At 35.9% G+C, this 9,231-nt stretch overlaps 1 pseudogene; it reads right to left on the bottom strand.

The window, feature by feature from the left end:
• Positions 1-4,074: 4,074 nt before the first annotated feature.
• LOC126508288 (protein FAM118B-like) lies at positions 4,075-5,131 on the bottom strand (annotated as a pseudogene).
• Between the last annotated feature and the right edge of the window lie 4,100 nt (positions 5,132-9,231).

The following is a 9,231-nucleotide window of genomic DNA, read 5'->3' as shown; positions in this document are numbered from 1 at the left end:
GGGAGGCGGTGGCGGGGAAGAGTCAGAAATCTTTAATAAATAAATAAAAATTAAAAAAGGATATTACTTCAAAGCTAAATAATGCTAGTCATACTTGTAATAGAATTGATAGAATGTTTAATATAATAAAATAAATATTATTGATACAATATAAAAAAGATTCTGTTTTCTCCATATCCTCAATTACACTTATCATTTTGTTAAGTAATCATAACAGGATTACAGATATATCATCATGGTTTTGATTTTCACTTCCATGATAACTAATAGCGTTGAAAGTTATTTTTGTTTCCCTTGATCATTTGTTAAGAAATGATCATAGTCAAGAAATGACTATTGAAATCCCTTGCTCAATTTTTAATCAATTGATTTATCCTCTTACTTCAATGACTTTCTACTCTGTACCATATCAGAATGGTTTTATCACAAACATTGTGTGTAAAACCATAATGATGTGAAATGGATGAAATAAACATTGTATTGCTAGTGAAGCATTATATTTAACTGGTTGACATCTGATTTTTATCCTTCTGAGAAGCAAGAGAAAAAATTAGCGGAGTACCACAAAAACTTAAAGATAGAAAATGTTCTCAATATTTGTATTTGATAAGGATTAATATCAAAACTATGTAACCATTATATACTATACCAAGAATTTAAAAACTATAACAATTTAAATTTTTGTTTCCAAAATATTCTTAAACATATAGAAGCAAATAGTATATTGACAATAATTTATCACATAAAAATTTTAAAACGTGTTTTTTGTAACTTTTCAAGAAAGGTTTTTTTTCATATTTAAGATTATTCAATAGAAATCATTTATTTCATCACATGTGATTTGATTCCACAGTTTTCCTTGCATGACTTTTAGATGTTATCCACTTCTTAAGTTTCATCATATCATCCCATTTTACTAAGATCTCTACAACAGACCAGATGTGTTGGAATCTAAATATATATTGAACATTATAGTTGGAATCACTTAACTTTTATCTTCAAATGTCCTCAGTAATTATCAAATAAACATATTGAGAAGGTGTGAGTTCTTAGAAAATGAATTTTCTAGTGACCTGGGATAACAAAGATTTGTCTTTTAACTTTTAGCTTTTTAATGATTTCTCAAGGGAATGTGTGCACGGGACACTTGATTGACTACATGATTTATTTTATGTCATATCCCCAGGTCTTCTCTCTCTCTCTCTCTCTCTCTCTCTCTCTCTCTCTCTCTCTCTGTCTCTCTCTCTCTCTCTACTTTTCCTTTCTCTGAATTCTCTGAAACCTTGCAAAAATTAAAATGAGAAGTGGAAAATACAACAGGCTCTAGAAGTATTATGGGAGTTTCTATCCTGTCTAACTTGAGACCCTTTAGCACTATTAATGCTATTCCTTTGTTTGTGGAAATCAATAGATTTGATTGAATTGCTTAATATTTGACTTGGCATTCTATGAACTACTGATAATATTAATATGCATGTAAAATTCATTCTAAAATCTGTGTTATATATTAACAACAGCTACAACAAGTATGCCTACATGCCCTGGAAAAAAAATCTAAAACTTTCTCTTTCCTCATGTTTGATGTTGGACTCAAGATGAATAGGTCTGTTATGAGGTCAGAATGGGGAAAAAAGATCAAAATGACCTCTGGGAAATAAAGGTTATTTGACATCCTTGGGATTATCAGCTGAGAGCATTGGCTACATATCAGAGTAAAGACCTGACAGGCAGGGGAAGACTTCATTTTCCAGCAAGTAAAATATCAAGGCAGAAGTTCAGCTCCTACCTTCCCTCCATGAGAGCCATTCATCGAAATCAGTGGCCGTGATCGATGCTGCATTTTCAAAATCTAAACAAACATCAGTGTCTCCAGTTCAGTCACATCTTCTAAAGCTGCTTCTTCCCAGTGGAATTTAATTGCAGTGACATTAGACTCCAGACAGCAGACACTTCTCAAGGCTACTCATTTGCGGCAGGGACAAAAATCAACGTGATAGTGTCAAAACTGTTAGACACAAAAAACCTGTTAAAGATCCAAGTGAGTAATTGTCCTCCTACTGATGTCAGCAGTAAAATTTAATGGTTCTTCTATCACTAGATTTCAAATGTCCTTTATTTGATAGCCAGGAAAGGAATATAATGTTTTTAATTGTTAAAATCCCAGACTTTTTTTTTTTTTTTGCTATGCTTTGAAATGCCCTCTGACATAAAATGCTATAGCTCCCTTTTGATATGTCTTTGTCATCATTTTATAGAAAGGCCTGGAAACCAGAAGGTTATCTTTGTGTCAAAGTCTTTTTGAATTTATAACCAAACTTGCCACAGTATAATATTATGGTTTACTAATCATATCAAGGAATCAAAATAAATTCTTCTCTTAAAAAACATGAAAAATAGCAGTGTTCATTTTTAGTAGTTATTCTATACTTCTAAAACACATGCTGCTCCCTTTTAAATCCATCTCAAAGACTCTTCTCCCTGGCGTAGCATTGCCTTTGGAATCACATAAGCTGAAGGGTGGTTGTCCCTTGCCTTGCTGATATCACAGCAAAACAAAATAAAGGGAAAGAAAGGGAAAAACAGGGGGAAACTAATGAGAATTTAATGGTAAGAGCCAAGTAAGTTTTGGAACTTTGAAATAACAAAATGAAAAATACATGATAAACTATAATGTGGTTTAGCCTCATGAGGTTGAGAGTAATTTTATGGGTTCGCAGTGAGCTTGAAAGTATATTTCTTGGTTCCATTTAAAGAACTATAGAGTACTTGGTTGGTCTAAAAATTGGATATGGTATATTTCTTATTGGAAAAGTCATCCAGCACATTTTTATACAATATTATAAATTAAATGGCAACTTTTTCCTTCTGTGAAATACTGTTGAATAAGATTCATATAGAAAATGAATGTGATACTATATTTAAAGTATAATAATAAGATAATGATTATATGAGCAGTATAACTATATAGTCAGATACTCTTGTCATATTTATAATTAAAAACTAGCTATGTGTATCTACTTATTTGACAATTTTGAAAAGTTTACAATTAATTCTAATTGCTGTCTTATTGTTGAATCAATTCTTATAATTGTTAAAGAATCCCTAATGTAGAAAATAAGGGTCAAAAATGTGATGCTCAGAATATTTATGGAGATTATAAACTTATTATTCCAATATTCTTTTCACCTTACACAGTATTTAATAATTTTGTAAGTATTACTGATATCCCATGTTTCGTTTTTCTACTATATTCTGCATAAAAATTCATACATGTGCCGGGCAGTGGTGGCACACGCCTTTAATCCCAGCACTTGGGAGGCAGAGGCAGGCGGATCTTTATGAGTTCTAGACCAGCCTGGTCTACAAGAGCTAGTTCCAGGACAGGCTCCAAAGCCACAGAGAAACACTGTCTCGAAAAACCAAAAAAAAAAAAAAAAATCATACATGTTTTATGATGAAGAGAAAAGGATTAGTTATCTTTCAAGATACTCTATGTGTAGCACTCCCTTCTCTTTTCTAACACTATCTAGTATCTTTGGGGAAAGGGAAAGAGCTAAAACTTCCAAAACAGTGTTCCATTGAATTTTCTCTAGAAGTGCTGCTCCTGAAACTTAGCTGAGGCTGGTGACTAAGAGTATTTTTCTTTCTTTTTTTTTTTAAAGCCATTGCTCAATTGAAAAAAAAAAAAAAAAAAAGAGTACAAAACTGGAGCACAAGCCCACTGACTCTACGACTTCACGACTTCTTGCCCCCCAAGTCCCGCAGAGCTGCCAACCATAGCCAGGAGCCATCATATTGGTCTACTGTGTAGACAAGCTTGTCCTGCCCTGGGGTAGGTAGGGGCTGCATTGGGTCCTGATGTCACTGGGTATTAAACTGAACCAAGCAGCAGAATATCAAGAAGCTGCCAGCATGAAGGGAAGGTGCAACACTGCTACCCCTATTCTACCCCAAGCTTCAGCTTAGGGTATTGGTACTTCCTGGGAGCTGTTCTGAGTTCTTGTATGTTTGCTTGTCACTCACATCCCCAGGAAGGCCTCATAGCATGGTCTAATGGTGATGTCTCCAGCTTGCTCAGGTACTACAGCCTCTTACTTCACCGTGTGCTGAAGAAGAACCATTTAGCTGGCCTTCTCTTGCCATCCCTGTTGATCTGCCTCTTGTAGAGATCTCACATGTCAGTGTCTTGAAATATTCTTGAAGATCGGCATAGTCATTTCCATAGGAGATGCCCTTAATCCCCTTGTCTAGCATGCTTTCTCGAAGCTTCTTGAACTCATCTACATCTCCTTTCCAAACCAGCATGAAATGTTCTAGGTCAGACTTACAGGCTTGACAGCCTCTAGGAACAGGGCCTGGAAAGTGATGTCATCCACCGTCCAGCCACAACCCAAGGAAAAAAATGACTTGTTTTCATAGACTTTCTGAATCTCTCTCATAACTTCAGTGTTCCTGAGCACGTTCTGACATCCAGCTGGGTGGAGAAGAATGCCACTAGGATTGGTATATACCCCATGGATGTGTAACACACTTAGCTTCCGCCTCTCCTGAGCCCACTCCAGAACCTTTTTCTCATCAGTACGGTCAAGGGAATCAAACTGTTTTCCATGATCTGCTGCATAGAGTTTTAGGAGATTATCAAAATTTGTTCTCCATCAGATGGAGAACAGACTAAAGGATCTGTTTTCCCAAATCTTCCATCTTTGACTCCAGGTCATCAAATTCTTCATATAAACTGTCTTTGAAAAATGTGGACCGAATATTACTGGTACGGGAGGAGAGTTCTGAATGAGGTCATGGGCAACATGGACGAGGTTCTTGTCTTCATGGAGACACTTTTGAAACTTTTTGTTTCCTCATCTTCCAGAAGATCAAAATCAATAGCAGCCTCCAGCAAGGCCTGGATTAACCCCTTCCAGGATTTCAGGGCTGGGACTTGTGGTGCAACTGCAGCGCTAATGCCTTTGCCAATCATCAGCACGAGTCCTCGAGGTTTCTTGGTTTTCATGCTTGGAAGCGTCTTCCTAGGCTTTTTGGTGGGAGGTTCACCATCATTGAAGAATCCAAAAATCTTGTCTATATCAGAGGCCTGGCTCCCTGCAGAAGCCATCCAGTTTCGCGTCTGCTCCAAACGCCACCGCTCCAGCTGCAGCTACCGGCTGGTGCAGCCGCCACTAAGAGCGTTTCTTAGTGCTCATATATGTCTGATAATGTCTAATCGCCGTTGTCCTGACAGCCAGAGACTGAGATCTAACAAGAATATTCTAAGAAGTGTAGGCAAAATGAATATTTTGTAACCCATCCTCAAATATTGTCAAACTTAATATTGTTTTATTCTGCTGGTCAGAAGAAAAGAAAGAGACATGGTATATAACTATCCCTCTTCAGCTAGGGTCTATATGATTTCAACAATGTAGAAGTTTTCAAGATGAGTAAATAACATTGCTGAATTAAATAAGGTTGCTGTAGTGGTGCACTATCCTCTAGGCCATCATGAAACTGGGGCAGCTCTGCTTACTCTCAGATGGTCCTCTCAAATTCTGCCCATTTGTAAATCATGAATGTCAGGGAAGGCTCAGTAGGTGGTACAGCAAGCTCTAAGTCACATAAGAGATTGACAGTTGCTGTGTAGAGTAGACTCTTCTTCAGTGATGTAGTTAGGTGAACTACCCACATACATATGAGTGACCGCTTCTTCATCATTCTCTTATCAACCCTATCCAATTCCGTGATTCATCAAGCTAGACCTGAACGGAATCTTTTATTTTGTCTGTTGTTTATCTATCTACCTGGGGTGATATGTCTGTTCAAACATTTCAGAAGGAAAGTAAAGTCACACCGTAGTTAGTCATCCTCCATATCCTAAATCAAGGTAGTGAAGCTTTGTATGAGGACATGAAACAACTACTCTGCGGTAGCTGCAGAGTCTGTGTTGTTGGTCTTTTGTGAAAACGTGATTTGCTAAAAGCTTGGAATTTGGGGAAATTTTCTTTCCTCATTGCAGTTAATATTAACTGGTAAATCTAGAAATCTATTCAAAATAGTTTACTGTTGTCTGTACATTTACATTTTCAATGCAAGGCTATATTTAGAAATATACATTATTATTAAAAATCTAAATAGATATAGAAGATGGTAAGATAAACTATTTCACTTTATCCATGTTATCCTCTCCTAAGGCTACACAGCTTAGTGTCCAAAGACACGCTTGTACTAGAGCAATATCCAATTTTGTCTGTGAAGAAACAATGCCTAGCAGAATCACTGCTATCTCAATCTTCCAAAGACTAAAGGCAATTAGCTCAACTGATTATCTTGGGAAATTATGTAGTAAGTTATATGGGAGAAGGTTCACATCCGAAGATGCAGGGATCTAATCAAATGCCATCATTTATAACTCTTAATGGTACAGGTCAACCCAAACTTGTTCTATAGGGCAATGTTTCATCTTTTCAAAAGCCCCTCTCAACTATTTGATATATGTCCTTCCCAAAATATGAGGAGTTTGGGTATATTTTGCCACAGAATTACTGTTCAAACTCCTGAAACACAGTGGTATTGGCAACTAGGTTCCTCATCTGGATTAGGAGAAACTGTTTCTGGGCACTTTTAGGGGATGTTTGGCAAAATGTGTAGATTTGTGAGATCAAGAGAAGATACCCTGTCCTTGACAATTTTTTTGCTACAAAAAAAAAGTAGGAGGATCAAAAAAAGTATCCATAAAAAAGACTAAGAGATCTTCAGAATTTCTATAAGCACTCAGTGGTTATTTTTTTTATTTTTTGCTGCTAAGTGAAAACTAGTAGAGATAACTAGTTCATAAAATGCAATCAATGCAAAGCTGAGAAGAACATGCAAATGTAATAAGGAGTCACTACAAAAATGAAATAAAGCTGTATTAAATGAATTTAAGGAAATGGGGTCTTTGGATTTACTGACAAATGATTCAAAATAACAAAAATATATAAATTATCCTAGATACAAAACAGTTCAGAAAATGACCAAAATTGACTATGAAAGTATAAGAACAAACATAATATTCAGCTAAGAGAAAGGGATTGTAATAATGAATATATGGGAATTATGGATCTAAAGTACCAAGCTATAGGGTTTCAGAAATATATGTGATCAGCCAGAAGAAAAAAACTAAGCATTTAAGAATATTTATTGTCAGGTGATTCTGCAAAAGAATGTAAAGAAATAAGAAAGACAAAGGGAGAGAGAGAAAGAGAGAAAATCATGAAGGAAAATCAATCAACCTACTTATGTGTTATTAGATACATAATTTTCAAGCCACTGTGAGCAGCACATTTCCCCAGATAGATTGATGGTCCTGGGTCGTGTACAGATAACAAACTGACTGAGAGTTAGTCTGTGAACCAGATAGCAGCATTTCTCCATGATATTTGCTATACCTCCTTCGTTGTGAATCAATTTCTAGTTCCAAAATAACATTGCAAGACTGCTTTCGAGTACCTGCATGAATTCCTGTGGTAACATCTCTTTATGACCTACTGTAACCTGGAAAAATGGCCGAAGCCCCCCCCATTGTTCTTTTTTTCTTTTATTACTGTGTTTGTCGCAGCAAAAATGAAGATAGAATAGTATCACCTAACAGTATCACATAAGCACTGCTGAAGCTAGGTTTTCTGTTATTGTAATGAAGACCATAACCTAAAGCAACTTGGGGAGGAAAGGGATGATTTTGTCTTATACTTTGTAGTTCATTTTCAAGAGAACTCAAGACAGATCTGAGAGGCAGGAACTGATGGCAGAGGCCATGGATGAATGCCACTCCATGACTTGCTCAGCCTGCTTTATTATCGAATGAAGACCATCAGCTTCTGGACAATACTGCCCTCGGTAACTGGGGCCCTTGTACGTCAATGAACAATCAAGAAAATCAGCACAGGCTTCTACACAGATTAATCTTGTGGGCCATTTCCTCAATTGACATTTTCTTTCATAAAATGACTAATTGGTACCAAGTAGTCATAAAATTAGCCAGTTCAAAAGCAGGGATCATGATGAACTATTTCAAACAATCATAATTGAAAAATATGGATAACTCATGAAAGTTGATAAATTCCTAAAGATAATACTTTACCAAAGAGAATAATCAAACAAAAATGTCAATAGTCCAGTACGGAGTAAGCTGATTGAATCAGTGACCAGAAACATCTGATGAGGAAAAACTCAGGAGCAGCTGCCTTTTTGAGAAACTCTTATCAATTATATGAGGAAGGTTTAACAAGAGAGTAAAACAAGAAATTTCCAAAAATAAAAAAAAAATAGAAAGAAGAAAATACATCAAACTTATTATTATTATTATTATTGGTTTTTCGAGACAGGGTTTCTCTGTGGCTTTGGAGCCTGTCCTGGAACTAGCTCTTGTAGACCAGGCTGGTCTCGAACTCACAGACATCTGCCTGCCTCTGCCTCCCAAGTGCTGGGATTAAAGGCCTGTGCCACCACCGCCCGGCCATCAAGCTTATTTCTACAATGAAAAAAATTAACCTGATATGAAAATCCATTAGGAAGACTACATAAAAGGGAAGAAGGGAAGGAGAGAGCTAGACAGAGACACAGATATAGATAGAGAATGAGTGAGAGAATCATAGAGAAAGAGATGCAGAGAAAGAGAAATAGAGAACAAAAGAGATAGGAAGAAATATGGATAAATAAATAAAGGAAAGAAGAAACAAAAAATCACATACTATTTCTATTAACCATACATACCAAAATACTCAAATTTAGTGTGTTGAATTCAGGATCCTACTACGCAGATTACATAAGTATATAACTTCACCAAATAAGATTACCTTTGAGACTCAGGAATCATACAACTAGTAAATGTAATACAGAATTAACAGAACACAGGTAGGGACGGAATTATATTTTCCTCATTATTTACTGAAAATTATTTTAAAATCCCAAAATAGTTCATTATAAAATGACTCATCAATGCATTAAATATTAAAAGATATATGGACTGAGGAGATTGCTCAGAGTACAGCAATTTCAATCCTAACAACCATTTAACAAGTCAGGTGTCCCATACATTACTCTAAATGTCCGTAACTCCAGACACAGAGATCAATCACCATTTTCTAACATTTGTGAACAAACATCTCTACTTCTGCACACAAACATGCACATATACTCATGGACATACACATACACAAAGAAATCAGATAAATCATTTTCTCATTATAGTTTGTTTTATTTTAT

The sequence above is a fragment of the Alexandromys fortis genome, unplaced genomic scaffold (assembly GCF_014885135.2).
Source record: "Alexandromys fortis isolate MF-2015 unplaced genomic scaffold, M_Fortis_MF-2015_v1.1 scaffold_61, whole genome shotgun sequence".
Classification (NCBI taxonomy): Eukaryota; Metazoa; Chordata; class Mammalia; order Rodentia; family Cricetidae; genus Alexandromys; species Alexandromys fortis.
This window is presented reverse-complemented; position numbering and strand designations above follow the sequence as displayed.